Below are 14,801 nucleotides of genomic sequence, written 5' to 3'. Positions count from 1 at the left end.
TGTTTTCATTAAGAAAGTGCGAGTTGCGGACTTGTGATGATAACGGAAGGCTCACTTGCCTACTGCCATTCACAATCGTGTAGGTAAGTTTTCATGATAATGAGAGGCCCAACACCTACTGCGTAGTCACAATCGATTTGGGGAGTTTTCGTTACAATGGCAGGCGCCCTTTCCTACTTCCAGACAGGTTACAGTTGAGGTTTTTTTTTTTATACTTGCAGGCTACTTCCCTACTGCCAGTCAAAATTGAGTTGTGCTGTTATCATTGTAATGACAGGCCCCTTTTCTTAATGACAGTCACACCGAGCCGTGCGCGTAGAGGCGCGCGGCTGTGAGCTTGCATCCGGGAGATAGTAGGTTCGAATCCCACTATCGGCGGCCCTGAAGATGGTTTTCTCTGGTTTCCCATTTTCACACCAGGCAAATGCTGGGGCTGTACCTTAATTAAGGCCACGGCCGCTTCCTTCCAACTCCTAGGCCTTTCCCATCCTATCGTCGCCATAAGACCTATCTGTGTCGGTGCGACGTAAAGCCCCTAGCAAAAAAAAAGTCCTTCCGAGTTGGTGAGTTTCCATTATAATAGCAGTGCCACTATGCCGAATGCCAGTCACATTTTCGATGGGTAAATTTGTTTATAATGGCGGGCACACTTGCCTACAACCGGTTAGGGGAGTTTTGAACAAAATTGCATGCTCCCTTGACTTCTGCCAGTCATATCGAGAAGGCAATTATTAATTACAATGGTTGTCCCTCCTTACAAAGGAGTTGGAGAAGGATCCCATTCTTACTGCCAGTCAAAGTCGATGCGGAGAGCAATGATTACAACAGCAGACGCCCTCCTGCTACATCGCTACAAATCGACTTCAATGAATATACAGTATATAGATCGACATACGAATTATATGATTGTTTACAATATTGCAAACCTTCATTTACAGATTAAATGCTGCACAACGGTACATCATATCGACAAACGGATTGTACCATAAGACGCCTCATTTAGCGGTCTAAATGGCTGGTCTTAAGATATTTTCTCCTGTCTCATCCATTTATGGGGAAACATTGAATTAGAAACGTTGAATAGGGTGAAATTTGGGTAAGGTTTTTTCACAGTGCATTATTTTGGGTACTAATGTGACAGCTACGAACATAGAATTTGGCTCACTTATTGATACTGGAAAGCCTCTGTGGCCTCTCACCGCTGGATATCGTGGTTCAAATCCCGGTCACTCCATGTGAGATTTGTGCTGGACAAAGTGGATGCAGGACAGTCATTTATCATTCCCCAGAGGAGTGTGACAGGCTTCGGCAACTGGCACATTTCTTATGCTCGCCACTAGATGGGGCTTCATTCATTCCATTCCTGACCCGGTCGAATGACTGGAAACAAGCTGTGGATTTGCATGTGGATAGTGGGTGGGCCAATGTTCGTGTAGAATTTGGTGATTCTATCTTTCGTGTAAGTGATTCGAACTACGAATTATACGTATACAAAGAGCAACATGTACGTACAATCGAGAAATAGACAAATCTAACATATGAGGAATAGAGATACGACGAAACGTCATAGGACCAAAGTTGTACATCACTCCAAATTGAACTGAGGTTGTACCATCCGTTTTGTGATACGACGTACCGTTTAGCCGCGAAGTACCTCAAAACGAAAGTCTGCACAGACATTAAAATTTCCTCAATATTACGATATTTTTCGTGGGTAAAAATGAAATATTTAAAGATCTTGGAAGCTTTTCGTCGATTACAGGCCGACATATAATTTTCTCAATTTTCAATTTTCTAGCTCATCTGGCAGATTGTGCCTCAATCTTGCTTTGGGGGAGGGGGTTAAAACTGTGGGCTTTTCAGGAAACTAAAGCTAACATATATTATTACACCTGAAAGGGATAACTGTAAGGAAATTTCGCCAAAATAGTCGATGTACAGACACACGGTCGTTACGATTTTATTTATATAGATTATTATTATATCCTTGCAACGCTTAGTTATAATCGGTTGACTAAAAATACAACCATATTATACCAACTTCTAATGGAAAATCTACTCCACACCACAAATTTAGAATTAAACGTAGAAGAAATGTAGCCGTTTAGACCTCTACCACTGATTTTGAATTAACTTTTCAGAAGCGTCCCAATTTTACATATAAAATAATTAAACAGTTGACTTAATTTTAACATATTGTCTCGGTTGTGAAATATCATTCTGGGATGAATGACTGTAGAAATCCGGTATCTTCACGTCTCAAATCCTGTCGGCTTCGGTTCTACCTGCTTAGGTTGTCATCTTGGCAGTGTTGCCAGGTCTACAAATAAAATATCTGTAGATTGTACGTAAACGTTTCGGGAGTTTTGATAAAAATTTCGGTAGTTTCTCGAGCACTGAAATTTTGTAATATAACTAAATTAAAGAATGGAATAGCCATGTGAAGTTATTACGATAAAAATGTACAATTTCACTCATCTCTGCTCTCTCTGGCCAATCTGTGCTTCTTCTTTTTCTTCTTTCTCCCCACTCTTCCTGTAGATGTCGTTAATCATCAGGCGTAGAAATAGTGAGCCAAATTTGAAGTCATAGCAGGATGCAGATTTTGTATTCCTTTTTGAATGCAGAAATCCGGAGATCGTTAGAGTGCTCATTCTATTTCTGATTTTCGTTTTCATTCGATTGATAGCAGAAAACGTCCTTTCAACACTGGCAGATGAATGTGGCAAACATAACAGTGACATCAAGATTGATAGCTTAGGAAATATTTGAGATACAAATTTTTTTTTTTTTTTACTTTACATTCCAAATTTCTATTGGATCTGTACTGTTAACATTCACCTCCGTATTTCTAAGTATCCGCCACTCAGTGCCAAGTTCCTGAATATCATTTTTAAGTAAGGTGGGAAATTTTAATGCAAGACTGCCTATAGACAGTTCTAAGCCACCTCGTCAGTATTTTTTGTGCAGGCTCAGCTCCCGAGGTCATTGACCCGGCCAAAGGTCATTAATCCCGACAACGTCGTCACGGCCACGTGCTATCGTTTACAAACAAAGCGACGTGCTTTTGACAGCTGTCACAGCTGTCATCTTGACAGACCCTAACCTCACTTTTTTTAAAGAAAAGAGAACGTCGCTAACTTCACCGCTGCCATTTTGACAGGTCCAAACTTTACTTTTTGTGAACAAGTGAACGTGGCTAACCTCACTGCTGCCATTTTAACCACGTGAGCGTGGACCTCACTGTTGAAATCTTGACAGTTCGGATCAAGCAGTTCTAAATAATTTATTTCAGTATCTGTAAAAGAAAATAGTGTGAATATCTACAAGGCACTCTCAATAAAAATCTCTAAATATCTCAGTTTAAAGTTCTTGACTTGTTGAAGAGAAAGATCCTTGCTTGTGTCAATGTACAAAATAACTTTTGCGCCAAGTTCATGTCATCAATAGGCTTGAAATGAGTGGGATCTGGATAATCAACAACGTCTCTCAAGGGAATTTTCTCCAGATAGTCCCCCTTTATATAGCTCTCTACAAATGTTCTCAAGGTTCCCTCAACCTCACGATACATAGTATGGATTCGAGGCCTTTCTAAGTGCATTTATGGAATTAAATCGTACAATTTAGGCAGAACAAAGTTAAGGAAAAGTTTGGTTGCACCATAATCTAATTTCTGCAAAATAGTGTCGCTTGCCAGAATCTTGTCATTATCCACAGCATTGATAAAATACGGTTTCAGTGCATCATATTGCTATATAAGCCTAGATACAACAATATGCAGAAAAAGACAGCATATATGACTAAGGTAAAGTAATTTATGCGGCCTTACTTTCACAAAATGTTGGTTTTTCTTAGTTCACCTATGTGTTTAAGACTACAATGAAAGTAACTGTATGCCCCTTGGTGATTTTAGGTATGCAAATGACGCTCACAATCCATTCACGAAAAGTTACATTTTTTCTCAATTCTACATTATTTTATACTTCAGTTTTTTCTTTATTGATTTTGACACAGATGCCGAATCGAAACTGGAACTAGAATCCATATTTCTAAAAAAGCTTGCCAGCTAACTATTAGGAACTGTGACAAAGATTAACACCCTTCTAGAAGTGGTCTGATCTGAACGACAACTGACTGTGACTTACTCACGTGACATCCTGATCTGATTCCGTATGCGGGTCGGGATTTACTCTTCGAAAGATGCAGTGAAGTGTGAGTTTTGAGTTCAGTAAGAGGTGTGAGATTACATAATCCTAGCCTCAAAAAAATGCGGGGAAGTACCTAACGAGTGATGAAATTGATAGAACGTCCGGCTCCATTGCTAAGTTGTTAGCGTGCTGGCCTTTGATTATAGGGGTCCCGGGTTCGATTCCCGGCAGGGATGGGAATTTTAACTATCATTGGTTAATTTCGCTGGCACGGGGGCTGGGTGTATGTGTCGTCTTCATCATCATTTCATCCCCATCATGACGCGCAGGTTGCCTACGGTCGTCAAATCAAATGACCTGCACCTGGAGAGCCGAACATGTTCTCGGACACTTCCGGCACTAAAAGCCATACGCCACTTCATTTAATCGATAGAAAATAGGGCAGTGAGACAAGAAAAGAGGTTTTCAGCACAAATATGTTATTAATCATATTATTATTTTCATTTTCCGTAAATTGGGATTGGAAGAAATTTCGGGAGTTTTTTGTTTTTCGGGTTTTCTGGCGTGTTGCAAAAAATCGGGAGATCTCCTGAAATTTCGGGAGACCTGGCAACACTGCATCTTGGTTCTCTCGAGGCTACGGCGAGTCCATGTTTCTCCTTAATAGTACCCATCATTGGGTTAAAGTCCGTTGTCCACTTCAGAATGCAGTTGCTGTTCCTTTGGTATAGTAATTCCTTGTAAGTTTCTCAAAAGACCGGGCGAGTTGGCCGTGCGTGTAGAGGCGCGCGGCTGTGAGCTTGTATCCGGGAGATAGTAGGTTCGAATCCCACTATCGGCAGCCCTGAAGATGGTTTTCCGTGGTTTCCCATTTTCACACCAGGCAAATGCTGGGACTGTACCTTAATTACGGCCACGGCCGCTTCCTTCCAACTCCTAGGCCTTTCCTATCCCATCGTCGCCATAAGACCTATCTGTGTCGGTGCGACGTAAAGCCCCTAGCAAAAAAAAAAGTTTCTCAAAAGCACTTCAGTGACTTACAAACAATTCTCTTTGTCGGAATATTGACCTCTGTTATTTAATTTTCAACGGATAACAATATAATATGCAGTGTAATCTCGGGTTCAACGATACAGGGTGGATCAGAGAAAAATGTTGAGGGAGTTATTTTTATATCGAGGATTTAGCCATAAATCATTCTCATTTCAACAGGTGTATAATCGAACTTCCTACAGTTTAACTATACTAATCTCTTCAAAATTTATACCATTTAATTCCGACAAAGGCGAGATTTGAGAGAACAAAACAAAAAAATACACATAAATTAAAACTAGAATAGCTTATCTAATATGTAATTCCATCAGTATACTGAACCGTTATTTACTATGTTAACGTACTTTTGTTCTGTTTCGTCAGACTTGTTTTTCATATGAGCAAAGAAATACAATATTCACAGCATTATTTTATTATTGTAGTTAGCACTGCTTAATACTACTGCAAACATCAGAAATGACAGTTTTTTTTTACTTTTTTATATATTTTTTTTACAGTTTGCTTTGCGTTGCACCGATACAGATAGGTCTTATGGTCGTATCGCTCCGTTTTCTTATTCATCACAGACCGGGAAACGCACAAGGATTGATTGCACCAGGAGTCACCAAATGATTTTCCGAAAGAAAAAAAAAAGAAAAAAAAGGATGGTTCATTAGATTTCTGCTCTTCAAATGACGGAGACATGTTTTCCTGACACTTTCACTGTTCGTATGATTGTAGCAGCGGCGAGAAAACATGTCAGCGGGGTCTGAGAAAGCAATCGTTACAGAGAGATGTATCGTTATCGAGAGTATCGTTAAAAGATCTTCATTGGGGTAATCACATAAATTGAATTGTAAACAAAAGATACAGATCTCTGCACGTGAGTATGAGGGTGGTTAGAGGTTGTAGTGAGGATGTAAAGGAGAGGGCATATAAGTCTCTGGTAAAAGCCCAACTAGAGTATGGTATCAGTGTATGGGACCCTCACCAGAATTACTTGATTCAAGAACTGGAAAAAGTTCAAAGAAAAGCAGCTCTATTAGTTCTGGGTCATTTCCAACAAAAGAGTAGCGTTATAAAAACGTTGCAAAGTTTGGGCTGGGAAGACTTGGGAGAAAGAAGACGAGCTGCTTGACTAAGTGGTATGTTCCGAGCTGTCAGCGGAGAGATGGCGTGGGATGGTATTAGTAGATAAATAACCCCCTGTGGGTGGGGGACGCAGGGGGTCGTAAGATGCAACTAAAGGGCCGACCAAGGGATTAATGTATTAGAACCATGAAACTACTTGTGATTAGTACCACCACGCGGGGAACACCATGGGTGGCTTTTACTTGCGCGTAGTACCACTATGTTAGGTACCAAATAGGTTTGTGATTAGTAGCACTATATAAGTGAGCGACACCATGGTTCTGGCTTGCCTATGATTAGTACCCACTATATGAGGAACACCACGGGATAGTGCGGGTCCCTGTGGTTAGTACACGTATGTGAGGAACACCATAGTTTTGTGTTGCCTGTAAATGGAGCCGCAATGTGCGAAACACCACAGGTCTGTAATACATGTGTGAATTTCATTACCTGTGAGTAGTACCATATTGTGTGGAATACCGCGTGTCTACACTACTTTTGATTAGTACCGCAACATGACAAATACCATGCTTCTACTTTCCTAGCGATAAGTACCATTATGAGGGGTCGATAACTTGGATTTTGGACCCCTTTAGACTGAAAGCATCATGGATTCAGTCTTATGCTATAGACGCAGTCCCTTGGTCAGTAATACTATCGTTTCACGTCAATTCCTGTGAATGCGAGACATCGCGGGTCGGATCCACTGATTGTTTTAACTTCATATCCATCCATTCATTCTTTGCCCTCACGTTTTGAATTCTGGTCAGTGGAGGGTTTTGGACTTTTAATTTGTCATTCCATTTCGTCTCATTTCGTACCATTATGGGTCGATGACCTAGATGTTAGGCCCGTTTAAACTACAAGCATCATCATAATCTTCAGTAGACGAATAAGTTTGAGTGGTTGCTTTAAAAGGAGGAAATATCACAATATGAAAACAAAGTTGTAATTAAAGAGGGCAAATTGGGGCAAATATTCGTTTATAGGAAGGGGGTTAGGGGATTGGAATAGCTTTCCAAGGGAGATGTTAAGTAAATTTCCAATTGTTTTGAAATCATTTTAAAAAAGGTTAGGGAAACAACAGGTAGGGAATCTACCACCTGGGCGATGCCCTAAATGCAGATCAATATTGATTGATTTTGATTTAAGAAAATAGAAATTAACTTTGCATTGAATAAATGGAATTAATGCAGAGACCAGAATATTTTATCGTTTTATCGGTAATCGTTGGACGGAAATTCCACTGCAGTAGACTATACGAAGGTAAAGAATGAACCGAGCGAGTTGGTCGTGCCGTTAGGGGCTCGCAGCTGTTGAGCTTGCACTCTGGCTCGGGAGATAGTGGGTGCGAACCCCACTGTCGGCAGCCCTGAAGATGGTTTACCGTAGTTTCCCATTTACACACCAGGCAAATGCTGGGGTTGTTCCTTATTTAAGGGCACGGCCGCTTCCCTCCTACTTTTAGGTCTTTCTTATCCCAGCATCTCCATGAGACCTATCGTAACGGTGTGACGTAAAGCCAATTTTAAGTGAAAAAACAATGTCACTTACTGGCGCTGTGCGAATGGTAAGAATTGCAAAGGGCGGATTTCAGTAATAAAAACTAAAGTTTTAGGAGAGCAGTTCCATATTTGTGTTCCTGATGTAGCAGCAGTGAAGTTGGCTAACTAACCCCACGGCATTACAGCCCTGAAGGGCCTTGGCCTATCAAGCGACCGCTGCTCAGCCCGAAGGCCTGCACATTACCGGGTGTCGTTTGGTCAGCACGACAATTCCTCTCGGCGTTTATTCTTGACTCTCTAGACCGGGGCCGCTATCTCACGGTCAGATAGCTCGTCAATTGTAATCACGTGGACCTCGAACCAGCCCTGAGATCCACCTAAAAATCCCTGATCTGGCCGGGTCCATTTGAAATCGATCGACTTAGTTTTATAATGGATATACATGCATAAACATATGAAATACGTGCGTTTTGTTGACATGTGTGCATATAGATGCATAAATATTACAGTTTTTATTATTATACTATTGTATATTGATATTCAAATGAGTACAACAATGCAAAGAAATGAATATGTAAAAATACTGTTCTCCACCGGAAGCCTTTACGATGCATTGTTGTGGACGTTCGACAGTATTAACAAGAGCTTGACAATGTGTAAGATTTTTTTTTTTTCTGGTGGCGTTTTCGTATTCGGTTCGGATGTTGAAATCATAGAAAAATAATGTTTTAGGGGACCTAATGATAATTTCGTGTGGCTATTTCTAGCAGACTGCAGGCAGACCCTCCGATGAGGGTGGGCGGCATCTGCCATGTGTAGGTAACCGCGTGTTATTGTGGTGGAGGATAGTGTTATGTGCGGTATGTGACTTGCAGGGATGTTGCAGACAGCAAAAATACCCAGCCCCCGACCCATTGGAATTAACCAATGAAGGTTAAAATCCCCGACCGGGCCAGGAATCGAACCCGGGACCCTCTGAACCGAAGGCCAGTACTCTGACCATTCAGCCAACGAGTCGGACTTACGAGACCTAAAGTGGTAGAGAGGAGAGATCCTTCCTCGATACCTGGCAGGGACGAATCTACTCGCCCCAAAAATTATTCTTACTTATATAGAAAAATTAAAACAGAAACAGCCTGAAACTAAATAATACTACCATTTCCTGGTTCGTACGATCTTGTCACTAGCAAGACCTAAGCAGTCCAGTCCAATATCTTGTAGCTCTAACCTATCTTTCGTGTTTTTCCGTATCTGTTGGTAATGCGCCGACGTCGGCAAGCCTGTTTAATGCAGTGTGAGCTCGCCGGAGCCACCGCTATGTTAGATCTACAGGGTCTCTGATATAAACCAAGACCGTCGACGTGGTGTTTTCTACTCTCCGATTCGTAAGTTGCAGTATGGGAGGCGCGCGCATAGTTCATGAACTTGCAAGCACTCTGCACGTCTTAGACCTGGCAAGCATCAGTCGCCAGTCTGAATCTCGGCTGTTAACATGGAGAGACAGTTATCATTGCAACACCGCATTTTCGTATGTAAAAGTACTGGTTTCATCTTAATGGTCGTGTGAACAGTCATAACTCACGCTATTTGTGTACAGACAATCCTAATGGTGTTTATGAATTCCTCATTATGATAGGAAGATTGGTGTTTGGTGTGCTGTTAGTGCAAGACGAATAATTGGGCCTATTTTTTGGAGACGACAGTAAATGCAGAGAGACAACAAGATGACATTTTAACGCCGTTCTTCCAACAGTTAATGGAAGAAGAAAAATCGCGTGGGTGCTTTCAACAAGATTCAGCCCCTGCTCATACAGCCGAAGATTCCCTTCTTACAATCTCGGAAGTGTTTGCAGACAGAGCGGTCAGCGCTGGTTTATTTTCCCCCTCATTCTCCAGATCTAACAATGTGTGATTTTTTACTTGTGGCGTAAACGGAAGGAAAACTTGTATCGAACAAATCGTCATACATTTGCGGAACTGAAAGAAAACATCACGAATGAAATCAGAAACATTACAGTGGCAGAACTCACTCACGTCAGCCAGAATGTGGTTACCAGATACAATGTCTGTATAATCCAGGAAGGACGATACTTCCAGCGTCTTTTATAACTCGTAAAGCCCGGATTTTTATGCAGTAACAGGTTAGATTGCAAACTAATTTGGTTAGTAGGAAGTGTCGGCCACCCGCTCTTCCATACTGTAGCAAGAGTAACATAAATTGTAGGGGTTCTGATGGGCCGTACCCCTAATCTTTATGTAATCCCCATAGCATAGTCATTGTGAAGGCAGACTATTCTTGCTGCTCGCGTCAGTAACTTTGCATTCTAACCTATTTATGCATGAAAGTCCGGGGCAAGATTTAACGTAGGGCGGCTGCGCGCGACATAAGCTCCGTTCAGGCAGCTGCAGTAGCGTTATATGATGATCAGTAACCACAAACCATGCCAGAAGGAAAAGCTTCAGCTGTTGATACTATTTGGAGAACCAACCTTATACATAGAGGAAAAAGAAAATTATTTTGTAGAGTATGCAATTGTGCATATATTGCTGTTTTTAGTACATATCAATCCGCCCTCTACTAAATACATTCCGGGCAAGTGTCCACTACCTGATCTCAAGGTCGCTCGGTGTGGAGCTGGTTCCCTACAAGGTATCACTCCTGGCAAACGTCACTCCGTGCAAGTATTCCGATGCCATGACATGAGACGCTGTGCTCTGCAGATTTCTTATCTGTTATGGGAGTACGTGGAGTGTGTCACACACACAACTGACGTCTACCTTGACATGATAAGTAGCGAGAGCTCACCGTCAGAAGCTGTTACGGTTTCTCTCCCTCTTCACTCACTCTCAAGTGCGGTCGTTTACTCAGGCTTCCCAGAGATGAAGAAGCTACTTCAGCTCTTTTTTTTCTCTTTTAGTTATCATGAATGGACTTCTTCCACGGTGTTGAAAAATTAGCTCTTGGAGTGGTACAGTCTTCCATTCACGGAACTGGACAAGGGAGTAAGGCACTTGTTGCAAGCCGCTAGGGGATCTCTACAATCGCTGCTTCTGCACATACAAAATCCTCTTGTTTCGAATATATTTAAAAATACTGTTTTCGATTTCCAGAGGGAAAGTATCATGATTACAGGGTTGAGTGGCTTAGACCCTTGAAGCTCTGGCCTTCTGACCCCAACTTGGCAGGTTCAATCCTGACTCAGTCCGATTGTATTTGAAGCTGCTCAAATAAGTCAGCCTCGTGTACGATAGATTTATTGGCACGTAAAATAACTCGTGCGGGACTAAACTCCGGAACCACAATACAGCGCAACAGACCAAACATAAGATTTCATTATTATTTTAGGTAAGGTGAGTGATATTGTTTTCTGACATAAAATGAACTGTTTATCTTTGAAGGCTTGCTTTGCTATAGCTATTCGTGTTTTTATTTCAGTGTGACACTGAAGGTTTTCTGTTATGATCAGGCGAAGGTATCTGTACAGGCTCATTGGTGATCATCACGTGCAATGGACGCGGGTTCCTACCAATCTTAATGACATTTGTTATATTAATATTATTTTTCTTACCAAATTCCTTGGCTTTTTCATTCAGCTTTAGCAACATTTTGGATAAATTTGTTGAGGATTACACGCAACTATAGCTTGATCATCGGCAGATTTTATGGTCTGCATTAGTTCCCCTCCTATTTTCACCCCAAGCTTAGTTTTCATTAGAGATTCATTACTTATTTTCTCAGCAAAGGCATTAAACAGGAATGGTGAGAGCAGACAGCCTTGTCTCACTCCTTTCAGTATCTGTACAGGGGCAGTTAGTTCATTGCCAAACCTGATAACTACTGAATTTCAATTCCCATTCATGTCTGATATTATAAATTAAATAGCCTAAAAGGACAGGCGTCATTGATGCCAACCTTGAGTATTATAATTATTATTGTTACCGGGATTCCGTGGTGGACAGAGGTGAAAGATGGTGCGAGCATGAATGGGTCGATATAAGACAATCAGAAGACTCATTTAAAACTTTAAAATCAGAGCTATATTTCTTTCCCTGCTTTCTTTTTTTGGTTTATTTTCAGATGTTAAATTTTGACAAACAATTGGCTAAGAGAAAACAAGATTTCAGGTAAAATAATGAGATATAGAAGTAATATAATAAATGACAAGAGCACCTTCGCTCCAGGAAAATTATCTAGGAGACTATTCCCCAAACATAACACCATTCCAGACTTCCAAAGGCACCATTCAAAACTTACATGAACACCTTCACCTTAATAGAAAGAGTATCTATGCTCTATAAAATTTACACTTAAGAACCTTTTTCCAGAAACGTCCAGGCATATAAAAGGCGTAACCTACATTTTACAAATTCAAGCAGTATTCACTGTCTTATATGCTCAATAGTCTAACCTCTTTACATAAAGGGAATGAAATAGAATTTCACAGGGGTATCGAATACCCATCCTACCGGGCCTTTTGGAAAAATCTACGGGTTCAGTTACTGGCCCAAAAATCAAAATGGTGAGGGGGCGACACTTGCGCTCCTTGAAATTTGAAATGAAAAGCTTAATACCCTATTTGGGCTTATGGCCCGAAGTTACAGAGGCTAAGCCTATTCTACTGAGGTTACTAGATGGAGAAAATATTTGTTACAAAGATTACGCACTGAAAAAGGTTACAAAATCATAGTCACCTCAAAATCAATTTGTTAAGGAACACGAGAGGGTCGCTCACTCTCTATTTCCTGGTTTCGATTAAGTTCCTTCGGATGGTTTGGAATTTACATTAGGAGTTTGAAATTTACATTAAAAGTTTGAAATTTACATTTTACAAATTTAAAGTTACATTATTATTAAAGATTGGAAACCTTCCCCTCGAGCCAGCTTTCAAAGTTCAATTAGTTAAACCAGGACTGCCGTTACCTTGAGCTGATGGACTCCTCGATGATGGACGAGGCACCCCCGCCCCCCTTTAAAACACACACACTAGACTGGAGCGATGAATAAGACCGCCTGGTCCGAAAATGTGCCAACTTTTATACCCGAGAGGAAAGTTCCAGAAAACTCTGGGCTAAGGCCCGACACACCGCCCGTTTTCATTGTGTAATTAAATAAATACCAGATGCAGTTGATTGGCTGAAAAATAAATATAAAAAATTTTCTATTGGCTAAAATCTTAAATTGGCGGGAAGAAATAGAAGTGTTGTAAACTTTAACACCAAAAACAAAGAATAATCAACTCAGTTTAGGAAACTTTAAAATACGAAATTACTTTACAATTTTAATAACCGATCTTCCCACCAGAGGGCATAACATAAGTTTATGGTAGAGACATCTGTAGGTAAATGTCCAAACTTCTTGTATTAGTTGTTGCACCTTTTAGATGGTAGACAGCGTTCTCCAAGGCGCTTCATTTAAATGAACGAGGCGTTTGTACCTTCCGGTACTATTATGACCAGCGGATAACTGGAGAGCGATTTCATGATTAAGCAGCGTATTCAAGTAATATTATGGCTCTGGCGTAATTTCTGTAATGTTAGTGCTCAAGGTTTGCGCTATTCATATACTTAGCCTAATCCACGTCGTTCATAACATTCTCGTCATTACATGACTGTAATATTGGGTCGATCCTTTGAAAAATTAACGAATTACCTTTCAGTTGAGAACTCAATAGATTATATTCATTTAGGAATCATGGAAGACTATCATTGTTAGTTCATACCAAGCTGAATCTCAGTGGCGCAGTCGAATAGTTATCCTTCTGTTCCCAGGATTGCGTGTCGAAGCCAGTCGTGGGAAGTGGCATTTGAGGGTATCTAAATGCGTGTCTTTTGTTCCCAGTAATTTAAGAAATTCCTACAGGTAGACGTAGAGCTCCTTGGCGTCTCCGAAAATCAATAACAATTAAAAAGACGTTTATTATTATTATTATTATTATTATTATTGTCATTATTATTATTATTATTATTATTATTTATTTCTCATGCTCAATAATAGCGATATCAACATAGACTAGTAACCAAGAGAGTACAATGTTTTAGTAACAGGTAATAATAATAATAATAATAATAATAATAATAATAATAATGGCTTTTCATCCCACTAAAGTTCACGGTTTTCGGAGACGCTGAAGTGCTGGAATTTTGTCCCGCAGGAGTAAAGTAAAATAAAGTAAATCTGCCAACACGAGGCTAACGTATGTGAGAACCTTCTAATACCCCCGGATTGAACCACGATCGAACCTGCCAAGGTTCGCACTATTAATGAACTCTTTTTAAGACATTTTATGCACCAATAATGATCGTATGTAAACTTCATGCTACTACTCAAAGCCATTCTATTGTCACGGATGCCCTGGTAGGAGATTAATTTTAAAATATTTACGTAATTAAAGAAATTCCTACAGGTAGAAGCAGAAATCCTTGGCGTCTCCCAAAATCAATAGCAATTAAGAAGACGTTAATTTATTATTATTATTATTATTATTATTATTATTATTATTATTATTATTATTATCATTATTATTGTTGTTGTTGTTGTTGTACCGGGTGGTACACCTCTATGGCGCACATTTAAATCTTCCGCCTTAAAGTACTCCTCTACAGGAGAAACAGTGAACTTGAAACTGGACCTACTTAAACCTTTCCTCTGAAGATGTCACTGTGTGAATTTCGAGTTGTTTTTGTTTACTATTTATCAAGAAGTTTCAACATTCTCTCATTGATTTCACTGCCGAAAAACTATGATCATGCACCCTGGTGCGAAGTGAAGGAACTTTTTGAAGAAATTTTGTACTCATAAGTTTTTTTATTTACTAAATTTTGTTCATTATTTTGTGGGTTGGCAATATTTAGCTTTTCCTTCCGCCAGTTTTGAAGTTAGCCAATCAATAATTTCTGTAATTAATTTTTAGCCAATCCCGTATTTCTTCTTCGATTTTGTGTGTAACTGTATAATGTAGCCAATAAAAACCTGGGGGTGTGTCTT

The 14,801-nt window shown here is 40.2% G+C and overlaps 1 protein-coding gene across 1 annotated transcript in view; it reads left to right on the top strand.

Moving 5' to 3' along the window:
- LOC136873813 (uncharacterized) overlaps positions 1–14,801 on the top strand; it is a 902,018-nt gene that overhangs the window by 173,521 nt on the left and 713,696 nt on the right. The gene's annotated exons all lie outside the window — the stretch shown is intronic.

This window comes from Anabrus simplex, chromosome 5, assembly GCF_040414725.1.
Source record: "Anabrus simplex isolate iqAnaSimp1 chromosome 5, ASM4041472v1, whole genome shotgun sequence".
NCBI classification, from domain to species: Eukaryota; Metazoa; Arthropoda; class Insecta; order Orthoptera; family Tettigoniidae; genus Anabrus; species Anabrus simplex.
The sequence above is the reverse complement of the archived record's forward strand: the minus strand, read 5'-3'. Positions and strand labels throughout refer to the sequence as shown.